The sequence below is a fragment of the Triticum aestivum genome, chromosome 3B (genome assembly GCF_018294505.1).
Source record: "Triticum aestivum cultivar Chinese Spring chromosome 3B, IWGSC CS RefSeq v2.1, whole genome shotgun sequence".
Classification (NCBI taxonomy): Eukaryota; Viridiplantae; Streptophyta; class Magnoliopsida; order Poales; family Poaceae; genus Triticum; species Triticum aestivum.
The window spans coordinates 38,107,785-38,123,052 of NC_057801.1; the positions used below are offsets into that span (position 1 = coordinate 38,107,785).

General features: G+C 46.8%; 1 long non-coding RNA gene across 4 annotated transcripts; it reads right to left on the bottom strand.

Moving 5' to 3' along the window:
• Window positions 1-6,423: 6,423 nt before the first annotated feature.
• On the bottom strand, window positions 6,424-10,592 carry LOC123068428 (uncharacterized). 4 transcript variants are annotated; one of them, XR_006431759.1, is made up of 7 exons: window positions 10,194-10,592; window positions 10,008-10,105; window positions 9,830-9,901; window positions 9,427-9,519; window positions 8,500-8,693; window positions 8,222-8,375; window positions 6,424-6,784 (listed from the first exon to the last, which is right to left on the bottom strand). It is a non-coding gene; the product is annotated as an uncharacterized lncRNA (long non-coding RNA). The 4 variants fall into 4 exon arrangements; XR_006431761.1 differs by having other exon boundaries at window positions 6,424-6,725; window positions 6,838-8,375; XR_006431758.1 differs by having other exon boundaries at window positions 6,424-8,375.
• Window positions 10,593-15,268: the final 4,676 nt, after the last annotated feature.

Genomic DNA, 15,268 nt, shown 5'->3' on the forward strand with positions numbered 1-15,268 from the left:
AATAAGAACATTTTTTGAAATTTTTGAACAATTTTTTTGGAATTGGTGAACAAAATTTGAAAATGGGGACAACTTTTTAAATTCAGAACAAATTTATTTTGACTGAGAACAATTTTGAAAAGGAGAAAAAAATTTATATACATGACCAAACAGTTGAAACGTAAACTTTTTTCTAGTGCTTCGAACATTTTTTGAAAGTGCGAACATTTTTTATATAGGTGAACATTTTTCAGCTGCATAAACTGGACATGATTTAAAAAAAAGAACATTTTTTGAAAATTTTGAAAAAGAAGAACATTTTTTAATACATGAACAAAAATTTGAAAAATAAGAACATTTTTTGAAATTTGTGAACAATTTTTGAAAACAGGCATTTTTTTAAATCCATGCCATTAATTTTCAAATTTCTCAAAAAATGAATAAAAATAATTTGAACAATTTGTGAAAAAACAGCAACATTTTCTGAAAATTCAGAATAAAAATTTGAAAGCAGGAACTTTTTTTGAATTTATGAACAAATTTGTGAAATGGGAACATTTTTTGAATTTTTGAATAAAATCTGAAAACAGGAAAAAAATTGAAATTCGGATTTTTTTTAAATAAACTTGAAAGGAAAAAAAGAAAAAGAAAAAAGAAACAGAAAAAAAGTAAAAAGTAAAAGAAGAGAAATAGAAAAACGAAAAAGAAACTGAAAAAGAAAAAGCCGGTTCAGGAACCTTCTAGAAGGTTCCCAAAACCGGAAAAAACCGGCTGGAAACATCATAGAAGGTTCCAAAACCGGCGTCTGCTGTAATGCCGAACGGGCCAGCCCACTCGGTCGCTCCCTCGCACCTGCCCTGTGCGAAGCGCCGACTGCTTGTCGCAGCGAGCGTCCAATAGGAGTTCCCGTTGCGCCACACGTCTCGGGTGGCATGGACAGCAACCAGCCCACACACCTACGTGTGGGCAAAACAACTAATGCCCACACACCTCTTTTTTTCCCTCCCGAAATCTCTCACACGCGTGCGTATGGGCGAAGTTGATAATGCTCACACGCCCGTATGTAAGGCCTCGTACCCTCCTGGTCCCGCACGCCACGCGTGACGCCCGCCGCGCACCCGCAGTTGCCATGGTCCAGACCCTCGTCCATGTTCGTTTAACTGCAGTTGCCATGTCGCTGAACTACGGTTGCCATGTCGGACAACTATAATTGCCATGGTTGCTCAACTGCAGTTGCCATGTATGGTCTGATCTAATGTAGTTGCCATGATTTCATAACTTTAGGAGTTGCCACATACTAACATTAGGCAATTGAGAGGGTTGTCATATGCTCACAAGCATGCTAGGGCAGTTGCCATGTAAAAAGAAAGAGTTGCCATCTGCTTACGTGCACGTTAGGGCAGTTGCCATGTACGTGCACGTTGGGGCAGTTGTCATGTAACATGCAAAAACACATGGCAACTCGGTAAAAGAGAGTTGCCATCTGCTTACGTGCACACTAGGCAGTTGCCGTGTACCCTGCAAAAACATATGGCTAACTCGGGTAAAAAAAGAGAGTTGTCACCTGCTTATAAAGCACACTAGGAGCAATTGCCATGTGCGCTGCGAAAACACATGGCAACTAGCAGCTTGGGTGTGGGAGAGGAGACGGGCGTGTGGGCGAGATGGCAAATGCCCACACACTAGCCCTTACGTGTGCGTGCAAAGTGGCGTGTGACGCGAACTGCTCAACGCCCACACACCGCCCCCTCTGTGTGGTAAAACGAATGTGTGGGCGACCTCTCTCACACATCACACACGCGAGTTGTCCTACGTGGCGTACAAAATCAGCTAATTCGTGCCAAGATTCATGCAGAAGTTACTGGACGGTGATGGAGACGTGTGGGTGAGTTGGCTAATGCCCACATGTGTGGGCGTTAACATTTCCGAACCATTAACGTGGTTGCTCGCCTCCGTCGCTCGGCCGCTTCCTCTCTCGTTCGTTAGGTTTTTCCCGGATTAGCGGTTTTTTTAAATGCAAAATGTTTACAGAATTCAATAAAGTCCTGAATTTTAAAATTTCATGACCTTGAAAAAAATCAAACATTAGAAACTACGAAAATGTTCACTGAATTTAAAAAAAATCTTGACTAGTTTATAAACTTTTAATGACATTAATGAATATGGAAAATGTTCGCAGATTTAAAAAGGTTTAATTTTTCCCATGAATTTAAAAAAAATCCTTATTTTAAAAAGTTAAAGAATTTGAAAAAAGATGTGGATTTTAAAAACACAAATTTAGAAAAACTCGTAAAAACTAAAAAGATCATGCTTTAAAAAAATTAAATACAAAAAAGGGGAAAACCTAAAAGAAAACCAGTAAAGCAAAAAGGAAATAGAAATTTAAGCTTCCCAAAACTAGTTCTGTAAGGAGTTGATTTTTGGCATACATAGCACTTTAGATTTTCCTCCACTATCCCTTGGCGGCCAGGGGAAACTCTTCTCCCCAGGCTTCGTGGTCGAGCACCTGGATTAGCCTCCCCTCCGCCTGACACTCATGCAACCTGTGGCGAGGAGAGAAATCACAGTGTCTTTGCTCCGGGTGGTAGTTATGTTAGGGTATTATAGTCCTTGCGGGTGCAGCGTTCGAGCGGATGACGACATTTCTTCTCCGAATTTGTCTTTCGGGCTTTGATCCTCCTCGAATTCATCCATCTAGACATAGTCGACAGAGGTCCGGTGTAGATTCTTACGTCTCCTTGGGGCGGCGAGGTTAGGATTTCTCTCATGTGAGGTCCGGTGTATATTATAGATTTATTGCCCTTGCGCTATTGTTCTATTTAATTTTATTAGTCATGGGAGCAAATACACTCTTTCCCTTGCATTATGTCATATTTAATTTGTAGCAGTCACGGGAACAAAAAAAATCTTGCCCTTGTGATTATACACCAACTTTTTTTGGAAAAAAAATCACAATTTTTCTCGCTCACAAAATTATGTCTTTTTCACATTCAGTGACTATGAATTTGAGATGATAAGAGCCTATGTATTCATTTGTAGTTCGGGTCTTCCAAATTTGTATTGATAGAGTTTGTGTTGTAAATGGTTATATACAGAAGACAAATATCCCACATCCCGTGCACGTCTTGTCAGTTCTCCATGCAATACCTCCTTATGGCCGCTGCGTCCACAGCTTGCTCACAACAATTAGGCGGACCGAGCGAAGCTTGCAATCTCATTGGTTAATGCTTGCCGCCACCATCATTTTCGGCTGCCAGGATGCACTGCGTAAAAGTGCATTGCACATACTGGCACATCTTGACCGCCCTTCAACCATATGAGAGATCAAGGGTCGGCCCTCAAACATCATCAGACCACTTGGCACCAGCGAGAGACAAGTGGTTCGGACTGGGGACAGTGGTTCAATGAAGACGTGATACTCAGCATCGGTCTATGATGATCGGTGGTTCTATGTTGTGGGGTTTTAGTGGTGCAAGTTCACAACCCTGGAGACTCGACCGGGACAACAGAAGCTTGACGTGTTGTAGCGGTGAGGCATGCAGTAAGCACAGAACACAACGACATACCAAGACACCGATGGACATGCATGTGGTCAGACGAAGTATGCCGAGCGTGCCGAAGCAGTGTTGTCAAGTACCAGATTCAAATTGGTGACTGGGTCTATTGGTCCGGTCCAGGAGATGGTTAGGGGTCCAGGAGATGGATAGGGGTCCAGGGATCCCAACGCATCACATGATCTCCCCGTCTCCAAGTGATGTTAGAGCACCAGCACCGCTGGAGTGGTTGCCGGTGCTGGACATGGTCGCCGAAGATCAGAAGTTTATGGATTGGAGAAAAGGGGAGTGGAGTGAAGTGAGGCTAGGGTTCGATCCGGATTTTTTTTTGGGTCATGGTGGGCCAGAGGTGCGCCCGAGACGACTCATGTCCGCTCTACATATTTATTTATTTTAAAACAGAGGCAAAAGATTTGCCTCATCTATTAATTAAGAAGAAAATAGAGTTTGTTACAATCGACCCGAAACAACGACATGGATTATTTCTCTCGTGACATAAGTGACCCTAGATTTGAGTTGAATATGAGAGGTGTCGGTCAATCAAACGTACGAGACCGGTTTGAGGCGTCCGGACGGGTAGGGTTTTTTGACCGATCAGTAACCGGTCCGTCCGTCGGGCGTTTGAGCCTGGTTTGAGACGTCCGACGATAGATGTTGTTACCGCACATGGCCGAGCAGTCTTCCCGTTGCTGCCCCTCAGTCGCCGTGACCACATGCGTGAACGATATCGTTCACCAGCCATGCATCGCAACGCGCGCAAGATTTGGAATTTGCCTCTGTGAAGGCTGTGGAGAGGTTGAATTAAGGATGGAGAATGAATGGTAGTGAGTCTACGCATCGTGGGAGGACGAAAAGACTTTGTCTGTTCTTAAAGAAGACTTGTATTTTCTTCAAAAGACTTCGAAGATTGGTCGAGTAACGCCTTTTCTAAGAGACCCAGGAGACAAGTCTTGGCTCGATCGACCATTGATGTGCGGTTGGATGTGCCGCCATCCTGGTTTATTGGCTCCCTTCATATTTGTGTCAAATATTGATTATAGATTTAACCAACAAAATATTAATTAATGTATGTCATAAAAAATTATATCGCTAAATTCGTATTTGAACCAGTGGCGGAGCCAGCGTGTTAGCATTGGGGTCAGATGAACCCAACGAATTTTCCTGGTATAGTACACCTAGATAGATACGTAATCGTATGAACCCAACCAAAAACAAGGCCTGAACCCATCAAGCTCCAACGCCAGGTGAACAGCCTAATAAAAAAGCCCTAAAGCCCAATAGTAAATTGCCTCTATACCTCCTGTTCGTACCCTAATCTATTCTTCACGCCCATGATCAGCCGCCACTCGTCGACACACGCCACGGCAGATCAACGGCAGCAAAGCCGGCGATCGTTGTCCGAAATCCCAAATTCCAGGTACTCAGATTGCATCACCACATCGCCTCTCTGGTGTTCATGTTTTAATTTTCTAATTGCTTACTCCATGTGCTTATTTTGTTTGACCGATATAGGGTATAGAATGACATATATTTCTCAAAAGAGAAATCGGTCACTACATCCAAATAATATAATTCAAGGTCACCTTAAACGTAGGTAAAGTGCATCATATTTCTGAAGAGGTAAGTCATCAATTCTACAAGCGTGTGCATCTGTTTCGTCTAATGCTTGCTTCCCAAATTGTATTGCTAGGGTTTTAAATTTTAAGAGTGATTACGTGGTAATTGGAATATTGCCACGTGTCAATTTTCGGGGATGATTCACATATATTTAGATTACTTTCTGACAGCTAGATGCACCGGAACCAGGTTGACTCTATAATCACACAATTCAATCAATATGGTTTTATAGTTACTAGTTAAATGTGTTGCTAGGGAATAACAAATGATAATATTTCCGCATTTGCTATTCATAAATAATATTATATTTCTATCCATTATGTTTTTTTTGAGTGCTATATAGTTCTTCTTTGAAACAGGGGGCTATATACTTGATGCAAGGTGGTGCAAAAAAAAAATTGACCTTCAGTGCAAAAAACAGACTTTACACTTAATTAATTAGACAAAATCCTCACAAGAATCAATGAATGAACCCATCGGCTAAATTTTCTGGCTCCGCCCCTGATTTGAACATACATAGCTTACAATGATATAAAATTTTGTGATATGCATTGACATTTTATTAATTAAATCTATGATATAAAATTTTCCGGGGTTAGTTTGTATGCACCACGGGCCAACTAAGGTCATCTTTCTCATGGTTTCTTCACAGTCGCACATGACTTCACAACTTTGTACATGTTCTGCTATATTGTCATAAATCCAGTTTGGAAAATAGGCATCACTTGAGCTCTCTGTATTATCCTTTTCTTCGTTTATCTGTCCCCCTACCATTTCTAGCAGCATCATACTGTAGCTATAAACATCTGACTTTGTTGAAACGACACCAAAACCTCGAGAGAATACTTCTGGAGCAATGAATCCAATGAGGTGGCACAGTTTTGCTAAACAAAAATCTGCTATTTTTGGACTAAAAGTTTGATCTGCTATTTTGGAACAGAGAAACGGCCGGGGCGGCATCCCTAATTCACCCATGTTCCTCTCCGACGGTGGCTGGAGATACTTAAGGTTTCGAGCTTCTTGATATCAACAATGAGTAAAGAGCCGTTCTCGTAGAAGACTAGATCGGGTTCGCGCCGTGGCGCGAGGGTGCCGGTCAGAACGTTTAGACAAAACATGTAATAATTTTTCAATAAGAGCCCAGGAATAGCATGTGTAGACAACCAATTGTGTTAGAAGCAAAACATAATGGGACTAAAGATGAACATCAGGTTATAAGACAGAATCAAGCTCGGTGCTTTCATACAACCAGAGATAAAACACAGGATTTTATGACAGAGTGATAGGAACTAAAATCTGAAATCTATACATGCCTTGTTCAGAACAAAGTGAAAATAACAACATACCACCAGGTGGTACCTTCCACTACAAAGACAACAACAGGAATCTAAAGGCAGATATCGAGGTTGGAACAAGCAAACCATGATATCGAGGTTGGAACAAGCAAACCATGATATCGAGGTTGGAACAAGCAAACCATCAAACAATCGTAACGACGAATTAAAAGTAACCGTCACAGGAGACTTGCTGCCCAGACATGTCTTGTGATGGTAAATTGCAGGGGCAGCTTTAGAGCTTGCAACATGAGGGCAGAAAATGTGGGAATAGGGAATCACCATTAGATAGTCATCATCCTGTAGAGGAAAGTCAAGGATAAAATAATTGATTGAGATGGTTAGCTACATACATTTTTTATAGCTCACTGCCCATCTCCATGGTACGCAAGCACAAAGGAATTAATTCAGTTTGCAGGAGAATGCCGATAACCTCAGTATCATCAACATGCATGCATAATAAGAAGGTCAAAAGGCTTCTTCAAAAACCAAGAAGAGAACATTTAGTATTTGGAAACATATGCAGCTATTCCAAAAGCAAGAAGAAAACATTAGATAGAAAAGCCAACACCGAAAGCTGAAGCAAGCACATGACAACATATATTCTAAAATTACAGAGCAGAACTGGGTAGAGAAGTAAGTCAGTCTCAGATGCATCGACAAAACAATCAAGAAATCAAGTTTTGCTCGAGTTGAGCCTTGAATCGGCAACTTCCACACCTACCTTGCTCTAAATTAATCAAAAGAAATAAGAATATGTGCAGCACATAATACTTTTGGGAAATCGGTGAACACAAACATGAGGAGATCAAGCCTCGAAGCATATGATCTCCAACTTGATTTCTCACATAATATGTATGAGTGCTGCAAGTGCATCTATTGTGCTCAGTTTTTAGAGGCAAAAAATTGGTATAACTTTCTGTTGAGTAAAAGGAACATCATGGAGCTTCCAAATTTTCATGGCCATGGAACACACTCAACACCTAAACTTCGTGATCCCGTCGTCATGCCATCACATGAAGTCAAGGAAGCTCCTAAATTCATAGTGGTATCTTGAAGCAAAGCCGACATCCTACTCTCTTGGTTTATTCACAGCAAAACAAAAATAAATACATGAAAGTAAAAGGTCGAGAGAGACATGCAACACAAAGATTGTAATAGCAGTAGAATCCAGACTGATGTATTGTAGCACCTAATCATTTTATAGGAAACGGCAAAGATTGGTAACCAAAACAGCATCATAAACTATTTGTGTGAATAAAGGCATAAGTTTAATAATAACATATCAAGGAAAAATATTAGTTATTTTTAGGCGCGACCACCAGTGGAACAATACATAGTAAGAAGATAAATAATAGAACCTAGGAAAAAAGGTATACTATAACTGGATGGGTGTCATTCCGCACTGTACCTCATCAAGTTTCTCACAACTACCAAAACTACAAACGACTAAGCATAGTAATAGTTGTCTCAATTTACTAACAGAAGCAAGATTATGAAGTGGTACTACATTAGAGCCACAGCAGATGGTTTGCATCTTGTATGATAAGCCAATGATTTTCAGTGGTTAATAATGCACACATGGAATCATTAATGCAAGCAGCCATAGGCACAACAACTAATTAACTGACGGTCCGTTTCATCCAGCCAAAGCAAATGCAAAGGGTAAAAATGAAGGACATCTGATAATTGACCCCCTCATATATATTCAGCTAGGAAGAGATAGAAACCACCAACCCAGGAACTATTTTGCAGGATGAGAGAGGCCTCGTGGAACTGGAACGCGGCCTCCGATGCGCGTGTGTGGAACTGGAACCAACACAGCGCAACACAAAGATGCCGTTCAGGCCGGGGTCCTTGCCAAATTAGGGAGCTCACCAAGGCAGAAAACCTGGAAGAATGAAACACAATGACACCCTGTAAAAGTTGTAGTGAACACAACCAGCACCAAAAATGGTGCCCAACACCACTGGACCTATCAGAGAAAAGCAAAAAAGACTAAATTAATAGCTTACCACATTCACCCATAACAATAGATGCTATAATGTATCCAGGGATCAATAATAAGCTTTTATGGTTATTGTTGACCCTTGACCCTCATAACCATGCCCTGTTTCATTTGAATTGCTTCAAATGTGTAGTTCTTCGACCTCTATATACTCTTTGATCGCAGGCATCACTTTGTTTCAGAAAACAATGTGAAACGAACCTACACTAAGAATTAAACGTATGGTTGTTATAAATTTTAAAATGCAGTATGCACTGATCTGTAGTCCTGCATAGGATCATCACACATGAAAAAACAAAAAATCAACGGATGGAAGCAATAGCACCAACTATCTCAAACATATACTGTCAGCTTATTCCTGACTTGTCAAGAGAAGAAAAATGCTTTGACATATAGAACCATAATCTTTACCAACATATGCAAGAAGGGTTTTTTTATCCCAAATGACGTGAAAAATTGAGACGTGCATAATTTAGTGTCCAAGGTCCTAAGCCACCTTGGAGAAAAGAAAAATCAATGATTCCAATTAGTGAAATAAACCACAAAATTCACTAAAACTATTTTGCTTGTAGCATGACATCAAGGCATGATAGCTTTTTCTGTTCCCAAGCCAAAATATCGGGTTACCAATAGTTACACATTGACTTATACTGAAGAAATCATCCATGTACAGTTGACTCACATGAAGTAAAAATTTCTCTATATTCAGTTAAAACCTGAACATAAGGCGTTATTCTCCGGGAACTAAAACCACATGGATAAACATATTGTATATCTTTGCTGCTTTACACTCAACTGAAAATTATTTGATGTAATAAACATTTTTGAATGCAGAAGAACACTCAGCTATAAAACACTCGATTATGCATGTGCAGAACCATGATAGTAACAGCAGAAAAGAATCGACCAAAGATAACCCTGAAACTTGGCTCACCTAATGTACACGCATCAGTTGCAATATTTCTCCTTGAAAACATAAACACATGCCCCATCTTATTTCCTCCTATAGTAGAGAAGAACCTTGACACTAAAACATGCAACAAAAATACAAATATAGTTTAGTCATTAGTAGGTCAAAATGCACATGACATCATATGGTTAACCAGAACGTGGCGGAGCACGTCAAGTTGACTGAGATACAAATGAAATTCAAAGGATTTGAAGCAGGTATTTGCTATCATTCAATATTGATAGAGAGGAATCCCCATGGCAACTAATATTTCTATCTTTAAAAAGAACAACTACTCAGTGAAGCTCATTCTACACCAACTGAACAGATTAACTTATGAATTGCACAAAAAGAAACAGGAGATGGTATGGGAGATGAAATAGCTCACCAGTTCACTCCCAGATCCAAGCACCACCAAATTATTTGTGTTAAGCAGAAGTCCATCAGTTCCATTGGCAACCTGCAGTGAAGATGATGATACACACGAATTACATATTTCAACCTTGTTATCGATTGTACCCCAAAAGTGAAAGCTTCATAGACCAATCAATGATATCTTCTCTCACATAGATAAGATACCCAAAATGCCTCGCTTGCTCACGAGCCTGCTACCAGGTGGCCGACGAACGGTAGAAGCAACAGGTGTGCTTAGATCTCAGACCAGCTGCAATACGGCAAACGGAATCAGTCCCACACGAACACAGGTGGGCGCGCACACACGCACAGAGGAGGAGGGAGGGAGAGGGGCGCACCTGGACATGCCTCCGCCGTCCGCTTCTGGTGCCATGACCTAGTCCAGGGCTGGCCGCTCGTGTGCGGCTGCGGAGGAGGAGACAGCCGTCGGGCTCCTTGCAGAATCGGAGGCGACTCTCCTCGGCTAGTAGTTGATCTCCTGGGCCACCGCTGCTGGTTGTCCCTTCATGACTCGAGCGGGAGCAAAGAGGCCGGTGTCGATGCCGATCCCGTGGACCACCGCTGCAGGACGGGATGTGCGGCCGTGGCGCGGCTAGTCCTCCTCGGCCACCGCTGCAGGACGGGGACCGGGGCGAGCGACGATGGCGGCAGGGATGCTGCTCCTGCTCTGGCCCCATGGCTGCCGGATGTGGCTGCTGGTCCTTGTGGACGGGGGTGGTGGCCGGCGCCGCTAGGAAGGGGAGCAGGGAGGAGGACGAGTGGGAGACGGGGGATGAGGGCGCGAATGCGAGGAGAGGCGGCGGCGAGGCGGAAGGAGCTGGGCACGGGGTGGAGACGCGAGTGCGGGAGGCGGCGGCTAGGGTTTCACTCACCACGGTGCTCCCATGGGGAGGAGGTCGGAGACGCAGAGGAGGGCGGCGGCTCGGGTCGGAGAGAGGGAGAGGAGAGCAGCGACGGCGTCGCGAGAGCGGCGGCGGCTATAGGGCACGATTTTTTTGAGAGTCTTAGAGCAACTCCAGCCGTGCCCCCAACAAGGGCCCCCAGGCGACTTTTCGGCCGCCAGCGCCAAAAAATCGGCCCAGTCGCGTCCCCAGGGGCCCATTTTTCGCCGGCTCGGGCCGAAATTGATGCCGGTGGACCCAACTCAAATCCGGCGCGTTGGGGGGCGCTCTGGAGTGCCGGGCGAATATTTTTTGGCGCGAAAACGTCGTGGGCCAGCCGCGTCAGCGACTCGACTCGCTTCTCGCCGCTTCCTCGTCCTCATCGCCTCGTTTCCCGCGGCGAATCATGCCAAAGCTGCGCGCGCTGCCGCGCCGGTCAGCCTCCATTGATGCCTCACGGGCGGCGCAGTGAAGGCCGGGCGACGCGCGTCCCCTCGCCCGCCACGCCTCCCGCCACGCGTAACGCGCCGGCCAAGCCTACCGCGCGGCGCCCCCGCACAAACACTTCACCGCCGACGCGCCCACTTCTCCCCCTTCCTCCTCTCGCCGTCTCCAGCTCAGATGGATGGCCGAGCGCTTCCCAGGCGAAGCCGTGGTGACGAATGGCTTCGGGCGCCGCCATCTGCACGAGGACGAGGCTCGCCTCCTCTTCGAGGCCGAGTACCCGGCCCCGCCGAACATGCGTGTGCCCGGGGCGTGGAGGATCAGCGCCGGCGGCGTGCCGGTGCCACCACCACCAACCGGGGCGGCTCGGCGTGCGAAGATCGCACGCATCCGCGCGTCCCTGCCGCGGGCGGCGAGGGAAGGCCCGCGGTACACCCCCGACAGCCCGCTCTGGGAGCCCTACTTCCGCCGCCGACACGCCGAGCAGCTCGAGGCGACGAACAGCATCGTGCCCTCCGGCAGGCTCAACTCCGAGGGCCGGCGCCAGTGGTGGGGCGTGCCCGGCCGCACGCTAGAGGTCGTCCTCGAGTACATCGAGGGCGGCAACATGCCGCGCCTCGAGTACCCCGCTCCCCCGACCTTCTCACGCCGCCGTGGGAGCTCCTGGACGCCGAGGCGCATGGAGCGGCCAGGCGCGTCCTCCTCCTCCGGCCGCTCGTCGGACTCACCATGCCTCCGCCCTGTCAAGCCGGAGCCCCAGGACACGCCGGTCAGCGCGCGCACCCACAGCTCCGGCGTCCGCATCGGCGACTCCACACCCTTAACTGGTCGGTTCGTCCTCGTCGAGCCCAGGCTGGAGCCCTGTTGGGTTTCGCAGTAATTTCAAAAAAATTTCCTACGCGCACACAGGATCATGTGATGCATAGCAACGAGAGGAGAGTGTTGTCTACGTACCCTACGCAGACCGACTGCGGAAGCGATGACACGACGTAGAGGAAGTAGTCGTACGTCTTCACGATCCAACCGATCAAGCACCGAAACTACGGCACCTCCGAGTTCGAGCACACGTTCAGCTCGATGACGATCCCCGGACTCCGATCCAGCAAAGTGTCGGGGAAGAGTTCCGTCAGCACGACGGCGTGGTGACGATCTTGATGAACTACAGCAGCAGGGCTTCGCCTAAACTCCGCTACAGTATTATCGAGGAATATGGTGGCAGGGGGCACCGCACACGGCTAAGGAATTGATCACGTGGATCAACTTGTGTCAACTTGTGTGTTTAGAGGTGCCCCTGCCTCCGTATATAAAGGAGCCAAGGGGGGAGGAGGCGCCGGCCAGGGAGAGGTGGCGCAGGAGGAGTCCTACTCCTACCGGGAGTAGGACTCCCCTCCAATCCTATTCCAACTAGGAATCCCCAAAGGGGAAAAGAGGAGAAGGGTGGCCGGCCACCTCTCCTAGTCCTAATAGGACTAGGGGAAGGGGGGAGGCGCGCAGCCCTGGTGGGCAGCCCTTTCACCTTTCCACTAAGGCCCATGAAGGCCCATATGGTTCCCGGGGGGTTCCGGTAACCTCCCGGTAACCCGGTAAAATCCCGATTTCACCCGGAACACTTCCGATGTCCAAACATAGGCTTCCAATATATCAATCTTTATGTCTCGACCATTTTGAGACTCCTCGTCATGTCCGTGATCACATCCGGGACTCCGAACAACCTTTGGTACATCAAAATGCATAAACTCATAATATAACTGTCATCGTAACCTTAAGCGTGCGGACCCTACGGGTTCGAGAACAATGTAGACATGACCGAGACATGTCTCTGGTCAATAACCAATAGCGGGACCTGGATGCCCATATTGGCTCCTACATATTCTACGAAGATCTTTATCGGTCAGACCGCATAACAACATACGTTGTTCCCTTTGTCATCGGTATGTTACTTGCCCGAGATTCGATCGTCGGTATCCAATACCTAGTTCAATCTCGTTACCGGCAAGTCTCTTTACTCGTTCCGTAATACATCATCTCACAACTAACATATTAGTTGTAATGCTTGCAAGGCTTATGTGATGTGTATTACCGAGAGGGCCCAGAGATACCTCTCCGACAATCGGAGTGACAAATCCTAATCTCGAAATACGCCAACCCAACATCGACCATTGGAGACACCTGTAGTACTCCTTTATAATCACCCATTTACGTTGTGACGTTTGGTAGTACCCAAAGTGTTCCTCCGGCAAACGGGAGTTGCATAATCTCATAGTCATAGGAACATGTATAAGTCATGAAGAAAGCAATAGCAACATACTAAACGATCAGGTGCTAAGCTAATGGAATGGGTCATGTCAATCAGATCATTCTACTAATGATGTGACCTCGTTAATCAAATAACAACTCATTGTTCATGGTTAGGAAACATAACCATCTTTGATTAACGAGCTAGTCAAGTAGAGGCATACTAGTGACACTCTGTTTGTCTATGTATTCACACATGTATTATGTTTCCGGAAAATACAATTCTAGCATGAATAATAAACATTTATCATGATTATAAGGAAATAAATAATAACTTTATTATTGCCTCTAGGGCATATTTCCTTCAAGCCCAGCCTCCCCGCGGAGTACGAGGAGATAGACCGGCGCGGCTTCTCCGATGAGGACGCCCTGCAGTGGGCGCGGGATGACTACCTCCGCGACGAGATGGTCCGGCAGCGCCGGGCCCTGAAGGAGATCGAGGCCCGCAAGCGCGGGCGCGAGGACGAGCACGGCATCATCATCCTCGACAGCGACGACGACGACGCCCCCGGACCGTCCAACCCGTCGCGCCAGCCGAGGGGGGGGGATGCAGCAGGGACGGCGGCGGCGGAGGCGACGACGATGCCGCCGCCGCCGTCGACGACGACGTCGGCGGCGACTACACGCAGTTCTACAACGTCCTCGGCATGTAGAACTGCGAGGGCGGGCGACGGGCGGCGGGGAGCGGCGAGGCAGACGGCGAGGAGCGGCGATGGAGACGACGAGTGGCGGCCCTAGTAGTTTTTTTTTTCTTTTTTTTTTGTAAAATATGTTTAAGTTTGAACGAACTCGCCGAAGTTTGCAATGAATTTGCGCCGTGTTTGTGCCGTGTTTAAATTTTTCAAATTAACATGAGCGCCGCGACGGGGGGGGGGGGCATCACGCCCCAAGCGTGCGTGTTAGAGCCGGTGCGCCCTCAGGGGGCTATTTTTTAGGGGGGGACAATGGCTGAAGATGCTCTTAGTGTTTGCTGAATTTATCAGATGTGCTGCGTCGGTTGATGGTTGAGGACCTCCAGTTTCTGTGGACCACACGGCACGTGACAGTTGTGGAAAATGGTCTCCGTGGGCACCCTGGCAGGAGTTCTTCCCGCTTTCGTGTAAAATTCATCAAAATTTTGTGAATATATCAACAGCGGCTGCATACCACCTACGGGCAGCGAGAACAGGTATGGGATGCATGGCCAGGTCCTCACGTCTGCCCGGTTTGCAGCTCAAGGCCGTAAGGCCAACTTCACCACGCGATCCTAAACGGACGTTCGATTTGTCCGAATTCTGTCCGTTTGGATAGGACAATGAGGTCGTGTCCGGGCATGTTCTGGGATGTGGTGGCCGTGCGTCCAGCGCGCGGCCGCATCCGTTTGCCCCATCCTGTCCGCGTCTATTTAAAAAAAAGAGCAACGTTTCAAATGCCAAGCCCTAGTTCACGGCCCCAGTTCATCACACCGGCAACAAAGCCATCGACCTACACGTCCATCGCCAGCATCAGCCAGCGGCCAACAACACAGCCAGCCTCCAAAATGAATAGTTGTCCTCGCCGGCAACACAGCCAGCGGCCGGCAACATAGCCGGCCTTCGAAATGAATGTTTTTTCTCGCCGGCACACAGCCAGCGGCCCAGCGGGCGGGCGGCACCCATGCCAGCCTCCAAAAAGAACGGCCACGGCCGATCGGACTACCTAGTTCAGGCCGTCGGCGTCGAGCATCTTCTTCTGCCTGGCCTCGAACCAGGCCCTTCTCTCCTCGCTCATCTTCGACAAGTCCACGCTCATGATCGCAAGGGCCACCTCCTTCG